Source organism: Crinia signifera, chromosome 6 (genome assembly GCF_055691185.1).
Source record: "Crinia signifera chromosome 6, ASM5569118v1, whole genome shotgun sequence".
NCBI classification, from domain to species: Eukaryota; Metazoa; Chordata; class Amphibia; order Anura; family Myobatrachidae; genus Crinia; species Crinia signifera.
The window spans coordinates 162,109,572-162,135,508 of record NC_139222.1 but is presented as its reverse complement, the minus strand read 5'-3'; the positions used below and the strand labels follow the sequence as shown (position 1 = coordinate 162,135,508).

Here is a 25,937-nt window from a genome sequence, read left to right as displayed (position 1 = left end):
ACACAGTTGCACTTTGCTTATAATTGCTCCTTTAAATAATTACTATTATATTATTGCGCAATAATATGTTACCTTTCCTAAACAACTCAAAAGCGCTTTTGTTTTACACAGAGTCCCTCCCGGTGGCCACTGTCCTCAACGTTACAGTCCCCTTTCAACAATCCGGGATACAACTACAGGTGAGTCACAGTTTATCTCAGTTCTTCTTCCTTAAAGATTTATACAGCACAGCCTGTAATAATAAACTTTCCTTTTGAATGAAGAGATAACATTATATCCATGCTGCAGATACTGTTGATGTAGAGATTACTGACCTCGAAATTAATAAGTATTTAACACAGTTCCATACTCAGCGCGGCTTCAGAAGATATTTTATACATCTATACAGGCATCCATGGCTCTCTGCAAATTAGGCTAGTCGGATACTCTGATATGCTGCACTCTCTGTGGTCATCCAGAGCAATCTATTAATAACGCTTCTGGTAACACTAAAGGTGTGATGATGCAGATTTATTCCTCTCCGTGTCACCAAAATGGCTGCTGCAACTGTCCTTTAACTGCCTGCCACTCAGATAGGACCGATAGCAGCTCTCCTCTTGCTAAATGTGTCAAGCCTTTCTCTATCTCTGAAAGTCTCCTGAAGTATAACTAGCACTAGTTTGGAGCGTCCCCTGGTGTTTTCACCGGATTTAGCTTGTTACTGTGTGCTCTTTTTTTATTTAATGGCAGAATGACGATTCTGTAGGGACGTCCCCAGGCCAGGTAAGCCGGCCGGGTTCAGTCCCCTTCTGCTGGCTGTTCTCAAGGTGTAGGTAATCCTGGGCATCACTAAACATATAAGGCAGTGCTGGGCTTGCCGGGGCAGGGTTCAACACTCACCCCTCCCCATATTGGATGCTTTCAGTGTCCCTGCCTTCCACAGCACCGCTATCCGCCCTGCCTGCTGCGTAGCTCTGCTGACTACCAGTCTCTGAGGGGAACTGCCAGGTAATAACGGCTGTCCTGGTGCCAGCCACACTCCAGCCAACTTTATTATTCTTATAATCTCCCACTTGACAACCGTCAGCCATCAGCGAGACATCTGTATACTGTGACAAGTCTATGGGGACACTTTAACACAATAATCGCCACTTGCTGACAATCCAATAAAGTCCTTCCCAAACATCACATAAATAATGCAATATTCTCCCCTCTGCGAGGAAGACACATCTTTAGTACATTTATAAAAGGTTTCTTCATTTTTTTACACGTATATACAATCATATTGTAGGATGCCACACATAGCATCCTCCTTGTCCACTGACTCTTAGAGCATTTAAGCTTGCAGCCCATCGCCAAGGGACCCCATTTCATTAAAGTCCTACACTAACATCTTAGGCGATGGTCTGCAAGCTTAAATGCATTGATCAATTTATGAACTAAAACCCCATTATTTATTTGATTATTTGTATATTAAGGTGAATTATATTATTATGCTGAGTGCTGAGCCCCCTGTATTTGTATTTACTAAAGTGTGTGGTCACAGGCCACTGCACCCCAACCTGGGAAGTGTGGGATCTGTTTGCACTTCATTCGTAGGAATGCAAACCTCCCAACATTACCCTCTCCAGGAGGGACACAATGCTCTGTTTCTGGACTTCCCTCGTAATATATGATTTCTATCACCTCTGTGGAAACACCTTTCTTACCAATTTACCTGTTTAGAACAGGTGACGGCAATCATACATTAAGAGAGAAGTCCGAAAACAGAGCAAAGTGTCCCTCCTGGAGAGGGTCATGTTGGGAGGTATGGGAATGGCGAGTGCGTTGGTACTTCTGTATCTATATATTTGGGTTAATTTTTAACTAACCTCTGTTACCGTGATCATCGCTTTCTCATGCACCCTAGATAAACTCATTTACCTAAAACCTGTGACAGCTGTCCCTTTAATACTAATTCAGGTGCTGTGTTGGGGATTGTCTCACCTTTAGAAGCCATGAGGTACTGTAGTTGGCAAGTGAGCTCTAATCCAAGAAAAAAAAACACATGTTCAGTTTAGTTATGATGTGTCGGTAGTTGCCAGATACCTAAGAAACCAGTTGTTAGTGTAGGACTTGCAGTGAAATGGGGTCCCTTGGCGATGGGCTACAAGCTTAAATGCATTGATCAATTCATAAACTAAAACCCCATTATTTATTTCATTATTTGTATATTAAGGTGAATTAGTTTATTATGTTGAGTGTGTGGTCACAGCTCATTTACCTGAAACCTGTGACAGCTGGCCCTTTAATACTAATTTAGGGGCTGTGTTGGATATTGTCTCACCTTTAAAAGCCATAAGGTAAGTAACAAACTAGGTAACAACAGCCAGACTTGGAAGTAAGAGGGCCCTGCTGCAAGCTTACAATCTATAGGGACATAGGAGGGAAACACAAGGACAGGCACCATTAATATATAATACATAATAATACATAAGTGCCTCAGAGGGTTATGTGTATGGAACTTAAATATGATAGGCTTGCCTGAAGAGGTGAGTTTTCTGGGAACGCTTGAAGGTTTGGAGGCTAGTAGAGAGTCTTATTGTGTGTGGAAGGGCATTCCATAGGGTGGAAGCAGCCCAAAGACAGTCCTGTAATAGTGAATGGGAGCTAGTGATCCGTGCAGAAGAGATACGCAGATCTTGTGCAGAGCGGAGTGGTCAAGATGGGAGATATTTTGTGATAAGTAAAGAGATATATGCTGGTGCAGTATGGTTAATAGCTTTATATGCTAGCAGAAGGCTTTTATATTGAATACGGTTAAACACAGCCTAGCAGCAGTATTTTATATGGATTGCAGTGGTGAGAGTCTGTTCTTGGGAAGACCAGTTAGGAGACTATTGCAATAATAAATGCAGGATATAAAGAGTGCATGGATAAGAGATTTAGTAATGTCTTGTGTGAGATATGGAAATGGAATCTAAAAGAGCTACATCCAGAAAAAAAAATGCAATTGGATGTTAATGTATTTTAAGAACAAATGTTGCTGAATGTAAATTTTTAAGGCAAATTTAGTAGAAAAGGGATATTCTAAAAATGATGGTGAAGAGCGTGATGCCACTTTTGCAGCAGTTGTGAAACAGAGTACTTTAAGAACTTTGATCCTACCTTTCGTGGGACAGTCCTGTTTATTTGGGACTGTCCTGCATCCCACCTGAGGCCGGCAGTGTCCCTTGATGGGGGGACAGTAGGGAGTCTGCCTGCTGCTGCTCTGCTTAGCTTAGCTATTCAATGAGACAGAAGGGAGAGGGAGCATGGCCAGCAGCTCTCCAGCCATGCCCTCACAGTGGCAAGATGGGGGGAGTATCTCTGCAAATGTGGAAATTATGCATAGCCACTCCCACTTTTTATCCAAGGCCATGACTCTTTTCATGCCGAGAGCAGCTGGGCCACGGAGAGAGTCCCGAGTCTGCATACCATAATGTTGAGAGGTATGCCTTGATTGCTAATGCGCCTGAAGGAATATGCAAAAGAGACATTATGACAACAAAACTGTTTCCCTAATGATGATGAATTGAAGAATTGTAGATGATATCTCCTGAAGGTTCTGTCAACAAGGGCTTATAATATCTTGAATCAGCAAGAGCATGGGATTGCAAAATTAACAAGATATATTGGAACAAGAGTTTAGAAGGAATAAATCTGTGATAAATAAGTGATGCAGAGGATGACCCGCAGACCTGCCAAAGTGGAGTCACTTCTCAGGAGGGGTTCATACAACAACTTCAAAAAAAGCTTGAAGATTTAGAAAATAGATTGCATAGAAATAATTTAAGGTTTCTAGGTATTCTAGAGTCTATGGTGGAAATTTACTAAGAGTTCTATTTCACATGAGATGTTGCTATGGGCAACCAATCAGATCCTATCTATTATCTTCTGAAAGGTGCAAAATAAATAAGAAGTAGATTCTGATTGGTTGCCCATAGCAACATCCTATGTGATATAGAACTCCGATCTTAGTAAATGCCCCCCTATCTCTCTTATTGTCCTTACCTCATTTCTGAGTACAGATTTGCTTGAGGCGCTGTGTATACTGACTGAAATTTTATTACCACATATTGAAAGAGCACATGGGCTTGGGAGCAACACGTGACAACGCCTCTTACCGCTCTCAGCCTGTTATTGCTTGATACTTAGTTTGCAGAGCCAAAGAGTGTGTACTAGTGGCATATGTAAGACTAAAGATTTAGTGGTGTGAGGACATAATATATAAATTTTAAAGATTTTTCGACAGCTGTAGCCCAGAAATGAAAGTATTTCTCTCAAGTCTGTTCCTTTTTGCACAGAAACAATATTAGATTTGCGCTCTTATACCCAGCCAAACTGAAGGTTGTGGAGAACGGCTCACAACTGCTCTTTACTGATCCAGAGCCTGCAAAGTCCCACTTTATACACAATAAATCACTGAGAAGATCCCCGGTAAGATGATATTTTATCCTGACACACATACAATTTTGTTGATGGGGATAACTCCCCCTGGGCGGGAGTGAAATGTTTTACTATATGGACATAATTGGGGTTGATCCCCCTAGTTATATAGCTTATTAAGAAGTCTGTTTAATTGCTCTCTGTGTGAGCCCCTAGATAAGGATGGAGCACACAATTTTTTGGGTTGTTTGGGAAATATTGCAAAATGTTAATGTGAGACATTACGGATTTATATTGTCTTTTCAATTGTGGTTATTTTATGTATCACTGTCTAACCAACAAATTCTAGTTTCACATCTTGTTTTGTATATGAGACCACAGGATTGGAAGGAATCTACTTTTCTGATATGCACATTTTGTAAAACTCTCAGCCACCATGCTTCTTCTCTGGGTGAGTAGCCGTGTCGTCTTCTGCACACACTGATACCCTACCCCCTAAACCCCTGCATATTATTTCCCAGAATGTTGGTGGCTTGAATAATCCGGTCAAATGTAAAAGGGTTACAACACACCTTAACCATTATAACCCTGATGTGGTTCTTCTACAAGAAACTCACTGGGTTTCAAATTATTATCTGAATACCTTAAAAGCCCCTTGGCTTGGATCATGCATTTCTGCGTTTTTTCATAGAAAGGCCAGAGGTGTGGCAATATTATTTGAGAAAGATCCCCGGTGTCCATTCTATCTGAGACTATTGACCCCGAAGGTCACTACATTATCTTAGACATTGAACTATATAATAGTAGGTACAACCTGGTCAATCTTTATGCCCCTAATGTTAACACTCATGTTTACATTCAAGATCTAGAACACATGCTTCAGAGTAGATCTCATTATCCCTCAATTCTAGGTGGAGATTTCAATATGGTGGAGGACCCTTCTATCAATAGATCACCACATACACTGAGAACCTCTGATTCTCAGGGACTTCCTTGAGAGCTACATTGGGTCTCACGGATCCATGGAGATTGCTAAATCCGACGTATAGAATACATTTACTATCAATGGTTTATGGTTCACTCTTCCATATTGACAAAATCCTGATAGCGAATCAGTTGAGTATTGTATGTCAGGTTGATATCTAGGATATAGTAATTTCAGACCATGCCCCTGTTTTGGTCACCCTCGACCACTCCTTAATGTGTATCAGATGGTATTTGGAGATTTCCCCCATTGTTTATCTTTAAATCATACCTAACATACCACTGGACCAATTTTGTAGATGAAAATCTACACCTAGCTTCACCTAGCGATGTCAGTGGCTTTTCAATCATATTCGGCTAATCCTTCCGATTCTGCGCAACAAGCATATAAGCAAGCTAGGCAGCTTTGGAAACATATTTACTTTGGAAACACTATCACCATGACTTCACCCATCCAGGGCTGAAGCCCGGGGCTGTCCTTGGCGTTCCTAGGTGGTGGATGCCGGGCTGATACCCATAACATTTTTGTTTTTAAAACATTGTTTTTTACAGTCAAACTATAAGTCCCAGCATGTGGGGCGTTAATGCGCCCCATGGACTTGTAGTTCACCTGTAAAAAGAACGTTGAAATAAAAACACAAACACAGAGAAAGAGAAAGAGGGGAGGGAGAAAAAGAGAGGAGGTGGAGGGAGAGAGAGCGCAGAGAAGAAAAAGATAAGAGACGAGGGGGGACATGTATCAGTTTTTACCTCCTAATCACGTATTCTCAACTTCCCTTCGACCCCCAGTTCAGGCTGTCCTGTCCACCGCTCACCACTATGTATGATTGATGCTGTGTACCTGTGCACTGGGGGAGGGTCTCCTCATCCATACCGAGTCATCATCAACACTGACAGCTCTGGGATTCCACTGCTTGGGCGATGGAGATCCTCCTCTACATGCAGCTCTGGCCTGGGTCTCCCACACATTACTGGCGCTGTGTGTTTTGCGCCGGGGCTAGTCACTAGATAGTGATGTTGAGCCCTGGCAGCATCAGAGAGGGGAGGCGGGAGCTGGATCATTATACAAAGGGCTGCCACTGGCGGGGGAGGGTGACAGTGCTGTTGACCCTGCCAGTGCTGAGAAGGTGAATGGATGCCTGTGTCTGGCATCCATTCCCCTCGGGTGTTAGGGGGTGCACGGAGGCCAGAGGCACCCCAGCAGCTTACCTTGGTGCTGGGCTTACCTCCAGTGTGGTGGTCCCGGCATGGCGATCGGCAGTCAATCAAGAGCTGCACCCTGCACCTGTGTACAGTGTAAACAGTGCCAGCCCAGGAATTTTATCCGGGTAGGCACCGCAGTGTTAATGGGGAAAATCCCAGATCAGACCCAGATTGGAACCGTGTTGCAAATACCAGGTCAGATCCGGGATTTTGGTGTAAAAGTGGTATAAGTAATTCTGAGAATGTATATATTACTTCCGCCAATAGTTTAAAAGAAAATTGTAAAGAATAGATTGGAAAAAATTCTTTAAGTTCCTGCAGCTGACTTTCATATATTGATAAATATTTAAACAGTTTTTTTATAATTTTTTTTTATTTAATTTATTTATGTAGATAGATATTAATGAACAGATAGTTTACCCATTATTACAGTATAACAACTACTTTTTGATACTAAAACACAATCTATTTATCTAATGTTTGCTGTGCAAGGATAAATGCAGAATAACTTTCCTCATTCAAAATCTGGGCTGAAATGAGTTAATACTGTAGATATTAGAGCTGGGAGTGGGTGCTCACTCTCCTGTGGAGGGCACCTTGCCAAGCTTGATATTCATTTGGTTGTGGGATGTGGGGAGTAAACAGCTCAGTCTCCATGGGAACAAAATCGCCCCCAGAGGATATTCCTGCACAGGGTTTCTGCCAACTTGATCCCTACAGTGCTGCGTGTGCACCTTACTGCTTCATACAGCTCCATTGGCTATTTTTGTACTGTTCCCTGCCCCATCGTTCTAGTACAACACCTCTACAGTAAGTTTACCAAACCATTCAGTTAAAAAGGCAGGCTTATTTATGAGCCATTCTTCAGAATATATTCTTAATCAATTATCTACATATGTCCCCCCCCCATAGGGTGTAATTGTTAAAAGATTCTCTGTTAGTCACAACAATCTTATATTTTACTCTGCAACAGGCTTCAATAGGATTTGAAACTCAGATGTATTTGTAACAAAGAGGTGGAACAAATAATAAAAGACAGTTAGTATCACTGTGCAACAAAATACTTACAATAAATATGCATGTAACAAGCACACAAAGGCATAATAACACATAAATATTTATCTGCTGACCAAAGAATTGAGTTTAGAAATTACCATTCTATGTATCACTGCTTTGAAAGGCATGGGCAAGATCAGTAGTTGGAGGATATGCTGATCATTGTAGTACCATGATGGAGGAACTTGGGGTGTCTCCCAATCAGTTGAATCTCAATTTATAAATACATAAAAGGATCACCCAAAATAGGTGCTATTATAATGCCTGTTCCCCCGAGCAGGGCAATATTGCTTCTCTTACTTAAACCATCTTTGATGACACCAAATCCTTCGGAGTTCTGCCACGCTCATATCAAATACCAGATATTGCAGGTCAGCAGTGAGGGGGCATGGCTAAAATGTTGCAAATTGTGCAATTTCACATAATTTTAGCCCCTTCCCCAATTCGTGGATGCGGGGATTGCCGCGGTTGACTGGCATGGGGGTAGGGCTTGGTGACATCAGCCACGTTCCGCGCCCCTGGCCAACGGTGTAGCTAGGTGCCATGGTGCCTGGAGCTAGGGCATGTTTTGTGCGCCCCCCCATCCCCCAAACCCATATATATATATATATATATATATATATATATATATATATATTATAGTTGTAGCTCTGCTTACATGTAACATCCACACCAGTTTCTGACAGTAGTAGTGCAACTTATACGTAACGCCCACACCAGTTGCCCACAGGAGTAGCACTGCCTATACATACTGTAATGCCCACACCAGTTGCCGACAGTAGTTGTGATGCCTATACATCACCACACCAATTGCAGACAGTAGTAGCGGTGCTTAAACATAATGCCCACATCAGTTGCTGACAGTAGTAATGCTGCCTATACATATGCTAACACCAGTTGCTGACAGTAGTAGTGCTGCCTATACATACACCCACACCAAATGCCGACAGTAGTAGCGCTGCTTAAACGTAATGCCCACACCAGTTGCCGACAGTAGTAGCGTGGCTGCCTATACATATGCCCACACCAGTTAACAACAGCAGTAGCGCTGCCTATAAATATACCCACAACAGGTGCCAACAGCAGTAGCGCTGCCTATACATATGCCCACACCAGCTGCTGACAGTAGTAGTGCTGCCTATACATAATGCCCACACCAGTTGCTGATGGTAGTAGCGTGGCTGCCTGTACATATGCCCACACCAGTTGCTGACAGTAATAGCGCTGCCTGTATATAAGCCCACACCAGTTGCCGACACTATTAGCGCTGCCTATACATATGCTGACACTAGTTGCTGACGGTTGTAGCACTGCCTGTACATCTGCCCATACCAGTTGCTGACAGTAGTAGCGCTGCCTGTACATATACGGACAGCAGTTGCTGACAGTAGTAGTGCTGCCTGTACAAATGCCCACACCAGTTGCTGACAGTAGTAGCGCTGCCTGTACATATGCCCACACCAGTTGCTGACACTACTAGCGCTGCCTATACATATGCCGACACCAGTAGCTGATGTTTGTAGCGCTGCCTATACATATGCCCATACCAGTTGCTGACAGTAGTAGTGCTGCCTGTACATATGCCCACACCAGTTGCTGACAGTAGTATCACTGCCAGTACATATGCCCACACCAGTTTCTGACACTAGAAGTGCTGCCTGTACATATGCCTACACCAGTTGCAGACACTATTAGCGCTGCCTATACATATGCCGAAACCAGTTGCTGACGGTTGTAGTGCTGCCTTTACATAATGCCCACACCAGTTGCTGATGTTAGTAGCATGGCTGCCTGTACATATGCCAACACCAGTTGCTGACAGTAGTAGTGCTGCCTATACATATGCCCACACCAGTTGCCGACACTAGTAGCGCTGCCTGTACATATGCCCACACCAGTTCCTGACAGTAGTAGAGCTGCTTATACATATGCCCACACCAGTTTCTGACGTTAGTAGCGTGGCTGCCTGTACATATGCCCACACCAGTTGCTGACAGTAGTAGCACTGCCTATACATATGCCCACACCAGTTGCCGACACTAGTAGCTCTGACTGTACATATGCCCACACCAGTTGCTGACAGTAGTAGCGCTGCCTATACATATACCGACACCAGTTGCTGACGTTAGTAGCATGGCTGCCTGTAAATATGCCAACACCAGTTGCTGATAGTAGTAGAGCTGCCTATACATATGCCCACACCAGTTGCCCACACTAGTAGTGCTGCCTGTACATATGTCCACACCAGTTGTAGTACACTCCCATGTTACTCACCTAGTTCAGGCTTTTGGCAGCTGATTCTTTCCTGTTTCATTTTCCACCAGTCTTGCTCCCGTATAGCCCCGCCCCCTCCATCTGTGTAGCTGTGCCCCTCTGTCCATTAGCCCCGCCCCTTTTATGTCCCTGCCGCAGCTCCCCTCTGCGTCTGACCATGGTGTTTAGAAGCCGGGAGGGAACAGGGAGGGAAGTGGTGTCGGCGCTGCTGCCTGTCAGCAAGTGTGACAGGCGCAGCAGTAGCCACAGAGTAGAGAGGACAGCAGGGGATGTATCATGTATAGCAGGGAGAGCACCTCTACTCCTGGCTCATTTGCGGAGGGGGGGGGGGGCAGCACCCTGTGCCCCTTTGGCACCCGGAGCGTGTGTTTTGTAATTGGGCACTGCGGATCCCTTGAGGCGCCATATAAATAAAGGATAATTATGGTCTAGAGACTGCTGGAGTGGCCTGGGTTTGGTTCATCATGACTGAAATACCCATTTCAAGTAACCAGATTGTCCAGAAGCTGCATTAATAGGCTTTAGAGCATACTGCTCACAGGACAGATTTTCAGTAGCTACAAAGCAAGAGGATGACAGTGAAATATCTGAATGCAGCCAAATAGAGGGGAAAGTATTTATTGATAGTAGTTTTGTATAGAACATTCCCAGCAAGTCTGATAAATGCAGTAGAACATTCAGCCATAGAGTTAAGCACACCATTAACCCCATAGCTCTTTTTCTACAGCTTTAGTGGGTGATCCTGATTTATGCGTTCCCATGCGAATGTGCGCATGCACATTTCTGTGCATGTGCATATGCTGTGTGTGAGCAGCCATGGCAAACAGAGTTCGGGCAGCGGATGTGGAACAGGCATTCGGATGCAAATGCCCCGATGATGCGGGTGCCGGGAACGGGCAGTTGACATTACCGGATGTCAGCTGCACACCCTGTCCTCCCATAGGACACATGCAAAACTAAGACACCTGGTGTTTTAGTTTTGCATGTACTCACCACATCATTCGATGCTCAGTGACCATCGAATGATGTGGGTGTCGCCCCATGGGCTGCAAATGGATTTTTATGCAAAACATCCATTTGCAGCCATGCAGGGATTGTAGCGCACGAGGTGGGGGGGATATCCCTGCTGGTCGCAGGCGAACTTCGCAGCGCTGCGTGTCAATCAGAATCACCCCCTCAGTGTGTTACGCTACCCATACACTTCTGTGATCGGAATCGATGTGACATCGGCGTGCAATGTCCATCGAATCCGATCGCATCTTGTGGTGCAAAAAGTGCCCCCTTTCAGCACCCGATGTCGCATGCCATCTTGAGATAGCACATCGGTGCTGGAAGAGGGTGGGTAGAGGGCTGCATTGTAGCATAGCACTAAAAGTAGTGCTAGCGGGTGTTGGTGGTCAGCAGTCCAATCAGAGGGCTGCCCAGGGTTTAAAAAATTCTGCCACCACCACTGACCCGCGCCATCCCCTAGCGCTATTTCTAGAGCTACGCTACTCCGCCACCTTCTGCCCGCTCTCTCCCATGCCACCAGCGCTCCCCCCGGCCCCCTGTACACAAACCACACACCAATGAAAGCATTTCCTCCACCCCCCACCCACGGATTGCATTAGAGCATGTGGTTAAAAAAGTACATGCGATCGCTCCTGCAATTCGATAGATATTACGTGCATCACATATCTATTGACGCGACTTTTAATGGTGTGCCCACACATTACGCCACGTGGTCCCTTAAAATGCATACAATCTGATTTGGCCATAGATCCTCTAATTAGACTATTTTATTCCCAGCATGATTGGCATGGAATACACTATGGAAGGTCTGAGCTCAAGGTCTCAGCATATGCTGATGACCTACTCTACTTCACTAACCCACAGGAAGCGTTTCCTGGCTTCTTCATAGGCGTGCGCACAGGGGGTGCCAGGGGTGCACAGGCACCTCCTAATGATGGGCACCCTGCGCACGATTGCAGCCAGGGCTGAAATCTGTCGAACAGTGTTTTTTTTTTCCTGGCTGGCTGCAGTGAAAGACGCTGCAGAGCCCGCAGCAGGATACACACTAAATTTATAGTGATGACCATGGCAGCCTGTATGGGGAGCTGAAGTGCACAGCTCCTCTCAACCTGTCTCAGGCAATTCTTTCACTGCTTACTAAGTGAGGGCTGGAGGACTTCCTGCCCAGTGCCTGGCAATTAGAATGTGCTGCAGGGCTGCTGCTTATCAGGAGATGCTGGAACAAGGGGGTTTGTACAGGTATGTTACAGTATATGGGCAGTCTATGACTTTGTGTTTTTTTTGGGGGGGGGGGGGGATTTAAAAAGTTTTTTTTTTATGTTGGTCTTTAATGATGCTGGAACTTTTTTATATTGGTCTTTAATGATGCTAGCTACTTTTTATTTTTATGTCAAAAAGGTGTGTGTGAGTGAGGGAGTGTGTGTCAGCTGTCTGTATGTATACTGTATAGAAGGGCTTTATATATGTATACTATGTGTGTGTGTGGGAGGGGGCTCTGTGTATACTATAGTACAACTCTGTGTGTGCATGCTGTGCCTGTATGTATACTATGTGTGTATATATGTGCATGCTGTGTGTGTATCAGCTTTCTGTATGTATACTGTGTGTTATACTTGCCTACAGTCCCAGAATGGATGGGAGGCTCATATAAGTGATGGTGTGTGGCATAACGTGTACTGGGCATTATGGAATCTGGTATACAGTACTATGAATGGGCATTACTGTGTGTGGCATACAGTATGTGATGCCCATTATTGTGCTTGGCATTATTTATAATGGGCATTACAGTATGTGGCATTATGTATTAATAATAGGTGATGATGGACACGGCCAATAGGAGTGATGGACACGCCCCTTTCCATGGTGCATCCCCTAAGAAAATAGGCTGCGCACACCTATGGGCTTCTTACGTACGTTGGCAGACTTTGAATTAATATTGGGTTTCTTGATAAATAAATCAAAGACCAAAGCACTGGCATTACATAGAGGGGCGGCATTGGGATGGTGCGAAGAATTCCCATTTATATGGGTGGATAGGTCATTGACGTACTTAGGTCTCACAATACCAGTAGACACACTTACACTCTGCAAATTAATAGCGAGATTATTGGCTGATTTCCGTTCTTGGAGATCCCTGCCCTTGTCATATCTGGGCAGATGTCATATGATCAAAATGATCTCCTTCCCCCGGTTGTTATATGCCATACAGATGCTCCCTCTTTTGATAACAGACTCAGACTTGCACATTATCAATTTGGCAATTAGTAAGTTCATATGGGATGGCAAAAAGCCTAGAATATCCATGTTCAGATTGTCACAGAACGCTTCCTTAGGAGGCATCAATCTACCATGCATAAAGAGTTACATGTTAGCGGCCAACTTCCGATACGCGGTTGATTGGATACATTCCACTAGCAACTATGCCAACACGGCCATGGAACAAACATTCTGCCCTGAGATACCACTAGCTAGCTTCCTACACATGAGACCATCAAACTATCCTCCTGAGATTTTTGGGAATTTATTGATAACCACGACCTGTAAAGCATGGCGAAATTCACGCTCTAGGCTGGGATTATCCACACATGTTACCCTATTCAACTCGCTTCAATATAATACATGCACCAATGAACAAACAATACAAAACAATAGACTGGTCAAACACTGCGAAGTGGAAGGTCTTAGGTTATTATATCATTTTATGGATGAAGGATGTGACTCAATATTACCCTATCAGCAACTTAGTGATAGATACCCAAAGGTAACTATTCCTCTATTTGTTTACTTTCAATTGAGAAGTTATGTAGCTAGTCAACTCAAACGAATCCCGATTGCTGACAAAACCGCAGGATTAGACGTTATGATTAAACATGCAAAGAATAGACCTTGCAATACCTCAGGGGCGTAACTATGAATTGGGCGCCCCCCCGCCATTAATGGGCCCCCCCCCCTCCGCAGCACCCCCCCTCCCCCATCCCCTACCCGCAGCCTTACCTGTCTTGCTGCCGCTGGTCCCGGCTCCCTTGCTGGCTTCATTCTTCTGCTATGGAGACGGACCAACACAAAATGTCCGCCCCCATACAGCAGACAGTTTCGGAGAACTGGCTGCTATATGGGGCGGACATTTTATTGTGGTCCGTCTCACTAGCAGAAGAACTGAAGACAGGTAAGGCTGCGGGCGGCGGATTGGCGGGCGATGAGCGGGCGGCAAGCGGTGGATGGGCGGACGGGAGGGTGCTAACTATAGCAACGCAGCCCCCCGGCGCCCCCACATGCACAGCGCCCCCCCGCGACCGCGGGGGCTGCGGCGCTATAGTTACGCCACTGCAATACCTCTATATTGTATTAACATCTTAAGAAGCGTTTAGATCTAGACACTCTAGATACTGGATTAGCAAAATGGTCCACTGATCTACCTAATGTATCATTACCCTCCCTACTATCAGCTTTTGTACGACTGAACAAGACGATAATATCAGCCTCATACATGGAGATGCAATATAAGCTGCTACATCGTGGCCCTTATTCAGATCTGATCACAGTACAAATTTGTTCTCAAAATGGACAAAACCAAATGCACTGCTGGTGGGGTAGATGTAACATGTATAGAGAGAGTTAGATTTGTGTGAGTTATTTTGTTTCTGTGCAGGGTAAATACTGGCTGCATTATTTTTACACTGAAATTTATATTTCAGTTTCAACACACCCCACCCAAATCTAACTCTCTCTGCACATGTTACATCTACCCCACCTGCAGTGCACATGGTTTTGCCCATTTTGAGAACAAATTTGTACTGCGATCAGATCTGAATAAGGGCCCATGTGTACTACACGCCGAAACGGAGATTGATAATGGGCACTGCCACTGATTCCTGTTGTTTCAAATGCAAGGCGCCCAACGCAGATATATTGCATTGCATGTGGAGCTGTCCAGAGGTGAGGGCCTTCTGGGATATGAAACACAAAAAAAAGGCTTTTTTCCAATCGCACAGGTGAGGATATCTGTGTATGTGATATAACCCTTTTATATAATGATGAGACTTTAAATAAATCTTTATTTTAGGGTGTGCTGCCACTAGAACAGAAGATTAGATACAGTTTTTGAGAAAGAGAAGGCTGTCATTAGTGTGGCGCACTGGTAAAGAGAGGTGGTTTTAATAAAAATTAACTTTTAATTATTACATCTTAAAATGGCGATATATAAAACACATAACATACATGGGTAAAGTTTTGACAAGGTAAAGATAAAAAAGGAATGAATCCTTGCTTAGTGTGTTTCGATATCCCTTAATGAAAGTTATGGACAGTGGTTGTATCAGTGCCACACTCGATGGGTGCACTGATCACTGCCTTCAATAATATCACAAGTATCCCCACTGTTCGGGCCCCCTCACATTTATTTTATGATGATTTGGTGTGTCTTGTTCAAAATCGCCTGGTGTGTATCCACACGTAATTTCGTATGCAATAAATTGGTTGGATATGGAGTATTATACTTCCTCAATTAAATAGCATTATAACAGAAAGATATGCCACTGTAGGTGTATGAAAGAGGCCGCAGTGAGGTTGGTGAGGCGGATTAGGGTATTTTGCCTATAGCATATGCTGCTCATACACTACCAAACTCAGGCTTTAATAAATACAGTTGGTTGGTTGGCTGTGGATATGGTGTAAGACCAGAGCCGAATTTCCCATTAGGCACGTGAGGCACCGGCCTAGGGGCGGCACATGTTTGGGGCGGCACTTGGATGCCTGTGATAGTACTGTCAGCCCAAAATGTACCAATAACTGCAAAATATCCACTGTACTGTACTATATTCCATCTTAAATAGAGTTTAAATGGATAGGACATGCAGATACTGCCCCTATAAACTGTCCTACTTAGTAAACATTATTGTTGTGCCCAGGGGCGCCCTCCTCCCTAAATCCGCCCCTGTGTAAGACACTGTTTATGATGCGTTTAGTTCACCAATCATCATTGTATTGTAGAAACAAGTGTGTGGATAATATGCAGTGGGCCCCTACTGGGTGAGTCCCCTTAAAATTATTATCATGTGATTAAATGCGTCTTATCACAATCGCCCAGTGTGTACCCACAATGGAGATTGGTACAATAAATTGGTTGATTCATACATTCGAATTTTTACTGAATATTACAGTTTATTTATTTGTATTAGGTAGCACTTCGGCTGTAAATACGTGGAGGAGCTCCTAACGGCAAATGAGGTCGGCAGGAGTATTGCTTATAGCATGCCGCTCATACGCCCAGGTTCTCTCTGTACATCTGGCTGTTCTCCGGGTATACACATGGGCAGTGTTATTGTAGTTTGTATGCCGGTGTTACACTGGGAGACACTGCAGTGGGATGGTCACAGTGCGGCTCCCCCTATCAGTGCAACTTTGTATTCCGGTTACACACTAATACAATGTAGTGTGTACTGTGGTGTCTCCCAGTGTAACACCGGCATACAAACTACAATAACACTGCCCGTGTGTATACCCGGAGAACAGCCAGATGTACAGAGAGAACCTGGGCGTATGAGCGGCATGCTATAAGCAATACTCCTGCCGACCTCATTCGCCATTAGGAGCTCCTCCACGTATTTACAGCCGAAGTGCTACCTAACACAAATAAATAAACTGTAATATTCAGTAAAAATTCGAATGTATGAATCAACCAATTTATTGTACCAATCTCCATTGTGGGTACACACTGGGTGATTGTGATAAGACGCATTTAATCACATGATAATAATTTTAAGGGGACTCACCCAGTAGGGGCCCACGGCATATTATCCACACACTTGTTTCTACAATACAATGATGATTGGTGAACTAAACGCATCATAAACAGTGTCTTACACAGGGGCGGATTTAGGGAGGAGGGCGCCCCTGGACACAACAATAATGTTTACTAAGTAGGACAGGTTATAGGGGCAGTATCTGCATGTCCTATCCATTTAAACTCTATTTAAGATGGAATATAGTACAGTACAGTGGATATTTTGCAGTTATTGGTACATTTTGGGCTGACAGTACTATCACAGGCATCCAAGTGCCGCCCCAAACATGTGCCGCCCCTAGGCCGGTGCCTCACGTGCCTAATGGGAAATTCGGCTCTGGTCTTACACCATATCCACAGCCAACCAACCAACTGTATTTATTAAAGCCTGAGTTTGGTAGTGTATGAGCAGCATATGCTATAGGCAAAATACCCGAATCCGCCTCACCAACCTCACTGCGGCCTCTTTCATACACCTACAGTGGCATATCTTTCTGTTATAATGCTATTTAATTGAGGAAGTATAATACTCCATATCCAACCAATTTATTGCATACGAAATTACGTGTGGATACACACCAGGCGATTTTGAACAAGACACACCAAATCATCATAAAATAAATGTGAGGGGGCCCGAACAGTGGGGATACTTGTGATATTATTGAAGGCAGTGATCAGTGCACCCATCGAGTGTGGCACTGATACAACCACTGTCCATAACTTTCATTAAGGGATATCGAAACACACTAAGCAAGGATTCATTCCTTTTTTATCTTTACCTTGTCAAAACTTTACCCATGTATGTTATGTGTTTTATATATCGCCATTTTAAGATGTAATAATTAAAAGTTAATTTTTATTAAAACCACCTCTCTTTACCAGTGCGCCACACTAATGACAGCCTTCTCTTTCTCAAAAACCCTTCTGGGATATGGTATGTGCATACGTTAAGACACACTATGACATAACCTTTACTGCAACTCCCGAATGGGCTTTGTGGGACATATACCCAACCCCCCATATGGTTCATCAATCAGCAGGGCAGAGAATATTTATGTCAAAATTAGCCGCTGCAACACGTAAAACCATCTTGTCGCAATAGATTTCGTCTAACACATTGTCCATTTCGCTATTAATACCATGGATCTCATACCTGTTCCAAATGGACTGGTTGGAAATGTCTCTTAATAAAGATGCTAAAGCGAAAAAATTCTTTGCAATCTGGTTGCCACACGTAAGATCTCTGCCTTAAACCACTAAAAATGCTCTCAGAAACGCTGTTCAATTAACATCCTGGTATAATTTAGCAACATTACAAAATAATACTCCTCCCTTTTGATATAATCCATCATTTACATGCCAGATACTATGTTCCCGAATTCTTAGCCTTATTGCATTTACTTTAAAGATAGATCGTGTGAAGTATAGTGTATTTTATGAGTGATATCTATTGTTATAACAAAAGACTTAACCACGTATTTGATGTCCAAAAACAATATTTATTACCGTTCATTGCATATCATACTTGTAATGTTGACTTTTTGACCTTTTATATTAATATGCTAAAGTATAAATTTTATTCTTGTACTGTACAGTTCTTAAATAAAATATATATATATATATAAAAAAAAAATGCATACAATCTTTTGATTTATCAGCCAGAAGTGGTCGAAGTCATATGATTGCATGCAATATCTCAAGTGTATCGGCAGCATTACATTAAGCCAGTGGTTCCCAAACTGTGTGCCGTGGCACCCTGGGGTGCCTTTAGAGACTTGCAGGGGTGCCTTGGATTGGTGGTCTATGACAAATTCAAGTTATTTATCGCCAATATAATAGTCAAATTGTTGGAAAACAGAAGTAAATCCTGTCCATTACCACATAAATAACCACTAGGATGAGATATAGACACATTATACTTAACTTTATATTTTTTTCTGACTTTTTCAATGAGAAACTCTTGCCTAGGGGTGCCGTGAAAAAAATTCTGATACTCTGGGGTGCCCTGATCTGAAAAAGTTTAGGAACCCCTGCATTAAGCTGAGTTTTACAAGGCAGAGCTAGGAGGAGCTGTCCATTGACTGAGTGCTGAATTCTACTTAAATTAATTAATTCATAACTTTCATAGACTTATTAAGCACTGATACACGTGAAGCTTAAGGCATTCACTGACATCTGTATCAGGGCCATATTTCTCCAGCAGTGGGGGAAGCTTAAATTTGCAGTTGTGAAAACATTGTTAAATGACAATCAAGCACAAAATGTTGCTAGTTATATAATTATTCCCTGCATAACGTCTCAATATGCCACAGCTAGCATAGCATGTACTGTATTTTCTATGGGAAGATCTGTAATAAATTGTATTTAGTCACCATTACTATATATTGTTTCAGCAATTACAGATTGTTGGGTTTGTTAGGTTGTGTTATCTTTTTTCTCTGGAGATCATTTTAAATTGAATGGCACAAGTCTTAATGTAATCGGCATGGGTTATTGTGACTGGATGTGACTGGATATTTAAATTATTCAGCAGGAGTTGTATGATATTGGACATTAACCCCTTGCACATGGAGCTCCGATTCCCCATCCACAGAGCTCCACCATTCCCGGGCCTCCAGAGCAGCGTGCATCATGGTGGTGGCAGAGGTGATGGAGAGGGCAGAGGCAGCACTGCAGCCCCCCTACAGCGAGCGCTGAGTGTCCCTGGCGCAGGATGGCCAGAAACAAGCAGCGTGGCCCCCTTAGCAGCACCATCGGCCTTGTGCCCCCCCCCCCCAGAAACGGAAAGGAGAATGATCTGATGCAGGGCAACTAGGGGACGGACAGTGCTGCGGCCCCCCGGGCAGCGAGTGCTGACAGCCCCTAGAGCAGGATGCTGGTCCCCCTGGCAGCACCATCGTCCTTTCTCCCCATGGACGGGAGTGCCGAGGAGGTACAGGCAAAAGACGCAGGGATTTCCAGCCTGCTGGCCCCCCAGCAGACTGTACCAGCTCCAGGTGTAAGCTCCAAAGGGAGGAGGTATAGCTACATCACCTTGACCCGGCCTCACAGACCCCCCCCTGACTCTCCCCCGGCCTCACAGACTCACTTGTCTGCCTAGAAGCTGTACAGCATGGCAGGTATGTGTTCCCTGTGTGATAACTGTACTGTCTCTGCCTATATTTGTTACCCACCTGGCTGATGCAATGACCAGTGGCACCGCTGATGGCTGCCTTGGCGCTGTGCAGCTCAGCGAATATATGTTCCCTGCATCTATAATCCCCAGGGTACATCTAGCCTATACCTGTATGTGTTATGTATATCTGTACTGTTAATGTTTAACTGTACCTGACTGGCTGTTGCAACCCAAACTAAATTCCTAGTATGTGCAAGTATACCTGGTCAACAAAGCTGATTCTGATTGAGTGGTGGGTTTTTCTGGGGTAGTACAAACCTACCAGGGCAGGTTTTTCCTGCCCCAGAAATACCTACCAGGTAGAGGTTCTCCTTCCTCACCCTGCCGCCATTTACAACAGTGACCAGGCGGCAGGCTCAGGATATTCGGGGCGGCTCAGGGGGACTTGGGTGCCTGAACTCCCGAGCGCTGCTCACTGCAGCGAATGGCAGCGGCAAGGGAGCTCCAGCGTATAATGATTGCCAGAGAAGAGGGGCATGGGAGAGCAAAAGAAGGGGGGAGTGATGAATGGGGGGTGCCCCTAGAAGTGGTGCACCAGTGGTTCTGGAGGCACACCTACATACTGGTTGTATGCCCGAAAATTTTCCAGGATAGCCCACTGTGGCAGCGCAACTGAAAATTTCCAGGCACACCACCGAAGTAGTCAATTCAAAACCATTCATTGAGAGACAAATTTGGCCCCATCCCTGATGGTTAGGATTTGCGTATGCAAGAATATGCGCATGTGCAAACCCAGGGCACTAACGGCTTTGGTGAGTTTCACACTCGCCAGGCCATTCGCTCCAGGAGTGGTGGGAAGAGGGCGGGCAGGGTGCAGAAGCAGGGGAACTCCCAGCATTTTGTGGTTGTGTCCATAAAAACGTTTTGCGTTTCCCTGCAGTCGCAGGCGTGTCGATGCCTGCTTGGGGAAGATGGCTGACGTCTCATGTCGTCAGCACCTACCCCGAATTTGGTGGATAGCAAGCGCTAGAAAAGTTAGGCTGACTTTTTTACTGAAGACAAGAGAAATCATTGGTTGGTGAGCAACCATCGATCTCTTCATTGTGGGCATAAGCGAGGGGATGTGTTAGTGTACACAACCATTCGCATGCTAATGAGGGGATACGAACGGCGGTGGGGGGGGGCATTCGGCAGGGCTGGGTGGTGTTTACCTCATACCTTTGAAAAGCTGTCCTTTATGATAGCGAAACGTGTCAGGAGCTGAGCATCTACCTGCCCCCCTCTGCCACCTTATTGCACATTGCACTTTATTTGGATCCAACCAGCCGCCATACTTTGGAGGACTTTTTCATCATTTTTCTCAGGCCTACAGTGGCTTTATTATCACCACCAAAGGAGGATATCGCTGCAATGCAATCCTAAAAGGATATAAAAATTCCCAGGTGAACTGCTTCGGTAAATATACCCTACTCTAACAGCTTGAACCCATTTGGAAATTGTACCAACTTATGTGATCTGAATGGCATCTTCCTCCAACCTACATGAACCCCTGGCGGGATCCAACCTTCCTTCAGTTATTCAAGTGGCATCTTTAGGGCAGCACTAATTTTGTTTTTGCTATATGTTCTATGTTATTATATGTGCACTATTAAATGCTATTTTATTTTTAAAACTCCTCATTGGTTTAGCACTACTTCCTTTCCTCCTCAGTGTTTACCTGTTTGCTGTGCTGCGAACATACGCAGGCTAGCAAACAGGTCTGAATAAAAGGCCCTAAATGCTTTATTTAGCGAACATAAACTAATATTGCAGACAAAAAAATAATATAAGTAAAAGTAAAAATAAAGAGGACCACAGAGTTCTCTCACTTTTCTCCAACAAATAATAGCTAAGTGAGGGGGGATCAGTGCATTAGGAGTGCGTTAACATTAATGATGAGGGTGGGGGTGCAATGTGGCAGCAGTTAACGCATTAAGTTGCCTTTCTCCTTTTTGAACTAGGCATGCTCGATTCAAAATCAGATGTATTGCTCAAAGAGTCTGAGTAGATGAACCGTGAAATTGTTTTAGGGCGGAATGCTTCTATTTATTCTGTATTCGCACTTGCTGAGTTCTTTTTTTTGATTTTCAAATGCCTTTCTTTAAGACTTTTTCCAATTAAACTTTACTATTTCGTAAAACAGTTATATGGTGTTATTTTTTGCAGTTTATTTCCTTTTGCACATTTGCTCGTGTTATTCTCCCTTCTACCAATTATCAGATTTCACCTCCTTGCCGCATGCTGAAGCACTGCATACATTATAATTCTTTCCAACTGCATGATATACCTATCATCCCTCTATTTTTCTCTCTTTTGGTTTATTTTCGTTTTTCAAATTACGAAGGAGATAATGAAAGGTAGATGGCATCCATAGAGATAGAAATGAATGACAATGAGCAGTTTGCAGTAATGAGACACATCATTTACAAGCTTGGAAAACATGGCAATGCTGAGCAAATAGCGCTATTTCTTCAGTGTGATGGCACACTTATTAATGCAGATATTGATTAGTTTGTTAATAGATTAGGCAGCATTGAAGAAAGACATTTTTATTACTCAAGGTCATTGGGGATCATGCATAATTGCAATCTATTGTGGGATTGGTGGAATTCAACTGTGGGCAAAGTGAGCAAATTACTGTTGCATAATCATTTAAGCACCAACAATGGCCGCCTGATTTACACTCCTTGCCCGGTCAATCCTCACTCTTTTTATTCAAAAGTGCTTGCTATCTTTTGGGGTAGTGGACACTTTTGATCCCACCACAGTTAAGAGCATCAGGTTTTGTGTGAATTTAACCAGATGAGCAAGTCACCGCCAATTGAATTCTCCCCTTATGCACATAATATATGAAAAAATATATTTTTTGTTTTATAGATGGTATATGAAAATGAACTAATACAGCTGAAGAGTGCACAGAAGGTGTGACATAGATGTTACTCAGACAATGGGCCTAATTCAGACCTGATCGGACAGGTGCGAATTCACAGTGCAATTAATTATTTTTTATTGTCTAAATGTATGTATTTTTATTGATTTTATTGTGTATCTCTTGAATTTAAAATTTATTGAGTAAAACAATAACAAATTAAAAGATCAGCACAGTGCGCTCTCTTCCTCTTTTTTTAGTTTACATTGGCTAATATTTGCATACAGAATTCATATACAGTATTCCATTATAACTTGGGCATCCTTCCAAAAACATTAGGGCTGCTCGGCTTCTAATGTGCAGAGGCCACATTACCCACCCAGCCAGAGTGATATCCCGCCCTGTTCAAGCCTGTGAATTACTTATCACAGCTTACAAAAATATTGCAGGCCTGCAAATAGATGCCAATCCATTCACAAGCCAGAATCTAATGATTTTCCCAGTGTGTGCAGGCTGTGAGTAGCCTGGGACTTACTTGGTGGCTTCGATAGAAACAGGCTGATCAGGGCCTGAGTTGACGTCACACGACTTCCCCTAAAACACCTGGGCATGTCTGCATTTTCCCTGACACTCCCAGAAAATGGGCAGTTACTCCTCCCCCCAAACGCCATATCAATCCCCTTGCAAATGGTCAGCGATAAAAAAAAAAGTAGCAGGATTTTATGGCAGCATAGCCTCCTGCATGCGTACGCTATATATTATTATTATTATTATTATTATTATCAATCTATTATTATCAGAAGATGAGGAAACCGTCAGGATTGCAGTAGACGGAGAAACGAGTCAAGATTTTATCTTCATCTGACATCCACTTCAGCCTGAAGACCTCCACTTTGCCTCTAACCATTGCCAAGTTCCAAACCAACTGCCGGACTGACCCAATCCATCCAAACATGTGACGACTGTGATAGCAGCCGAGTAAAGGTGCGGCGAGAGACGTCCTTCCATCTGGATGCCCGGGCTTGATTAACATCCTGTAGCGGTGTAAGCTCCCAACGCAAGCTCTCTCAACATCGGAGCTACGCTGGTCGCCAGCAGACCAGCCGCCACCAGGACTACACCGTGTCTGCTCCCGGTACCGTCTCCCATACCATCGGAGCAACATCAGTAGTAGCGGACACTTGAAAAGCAGCACCGCCGCATCTACCCTCCTATACCTATATATTTCCACCAGGAACAGTGTCAATATTAGGGGCAGTTGGTACAATTTATCCAAAATTAAGGAAACTGTTGTGACATTACAATCCATTTGGGAACTTTCTATATCAAATTTAGGCTAATTTAATGGCCAAAAAGTTTAATATCAGGCTCTAAGTGGTTACAGTCGGATGTCTAATATTAATTATTTTTTATTGTCTAAATATATGTATTTTTATTGATATGATTTTATTGTTTATCTCTTGAATTTAACATTTATTGAGTAAAATAATAACAAATTAAAAGATCAACACAGTGCGCTCTCTTCCTCTTTTTTTAGTTTATCTTGTTGCAAAGATTTATTAGTCTTTTTTTGGGAGCCGCTATCTGAGCTGTGGACTTGAGATATATTTATTAATTTATAATTATTAGTTATTCAAAAAGTTGCCCCTGATTAACCTATCTAGGTATTTTTGTCTATTCTATTAGCCAATGTAACTGAAACAATCACCTCTTACACATCACATTGATTATTATAGTAATTATATACTGTGAAAATGAAGCCGCAAAAACTTTGGACAATTAAAAAATTCAGTAATCAAAAAATTGCTAATGAATCCAAATGGCCTTACAAATTGAATTTGTCCAGGCCCATTAATGTCTGGTGGTGTCAGAACTTATCCCAAAGCTTACTCAGACTAGCCATGGGAAAGTTTCTTCTGGGTGCAGGACCAATGACACAGACCCTGACTTGTCAGGCCTACAAAGCTGAGATGACATGCTCCCACTTTGTTCTGGTGGCCACCCCCACTTCCAAATGCTACAGTATGTAAAACATGATGCTGCTAAGGGGGGTAAACCACTAGATGATTTGGACAAGGGTTGAAACAGTGAATCGCTGGGCCCCAGAGTAAAATTTGGGCTGGTTGCATGGCAATAACACTGTCGTTTCCTGGGCTTCCAGTTCTGTTCTCAGCATGTAGCATATGTGAGCCAGATGAAGATCTCTGCTCTTGGAGCCATCTTGGAGGGGTCGTGCTTGAAAGATCTGGCATTGCGGCCTCACCTCTTAAATCTTTATGCATGCACAGGGTGTTTATTTTTTTTCCTTTCAGATTACTTTTACTTACATTACCATACATGTGGACCACAATTGAGAATGAAGCACGACATGCGATGGTACACCTTACACTAGTTGGGGGCCCATGTTGACAGATGTCAACATCGACAACCAAAACCATGAAATACTTATGCTGACCTTTTCATGTGTTAACCATTTATTTTTCAATCTTTTGCTTGAGGTCCTTTTGTCAATATCAACCTAGTGCCTACCTTTTCCTGTGTGAACCTTTTAAGCACTGTCAACCAATAGTGGTCGATCTAGTAGTTTTTTAAAGGGGCAGGAACCTATTGATGCAATTCTGGCTTCTGTGGTCCTCATTGATGGGTACAGGTCCTCATTGATGGGTACAGGTCCTCATTGATGGGTACAGGTCCCCATTGATGGGTACAGGTGTTGCTATTACAGAATGTGTTACCTACTATTGAAAAGTTTTGCTTTTCATCCATTGATAATTTCCTGATTCCGCAATCCTAATAGATATCAATGGAGATGACAGTAGGCAACAGCAAATAGGTTTAGACAGGGTAAATCCATGATATCAACAGCATTAATTATTTTTTATATAGAAAAAAAACAATAGAACAGATTAATATACTGTAGGGTCTATCAGTTTATTAGGGATCAACCCAATTAACAGCGAAGTGGGCAATTTTTTCATTGCAGCTGGCAATGGCACCTCAACTTGTTCCCCTTTCAGCCTGATCTCACCCTGGACTTGAAGATATTTGTATGCAAACTTATGGGACTGTGAACACAGATCAGTAAGTCTGGCAGTACCCTAAGTAAGGCAAACAGACGTACTTACTTGCAGTGTGTTGAACTACAGCTAAATTCCATTGACCCATTTGAAAATAATGTTAAAATGGCCCTTATTCTGGTTGGTGCGGCCGGAGCCGCA

General features: G+C 43.5%; 1 long non-coding RNA gene across 2 annotated transcripts; it reads left to right on the top strand.

Annotated features, from left to right (window-relative positions):
* The first annotated feature begins 113 nt into the window (after positions 1–113).
* Positions 114–24,102, top strand: LOC146007128 (uncharacterized). 2 transcript variants are annotated; one of them, XR_014444248.1, is made up of 3 exons: positions 114–179; positions 22,728–22,826; positions 23,523–24,102. It is a non-coding gene; the product is annotated as an uncharacterized LOC146007128 (long non-coding RNA). The 2 variants fall into 2 exon arrangements; XR_014444247.1 differs by having other exon boundaries at positions 23,520–24,102.
* The last annotated feature ends 1,835 nt before the right edge of the window (positions 24,103–25,937 follow it).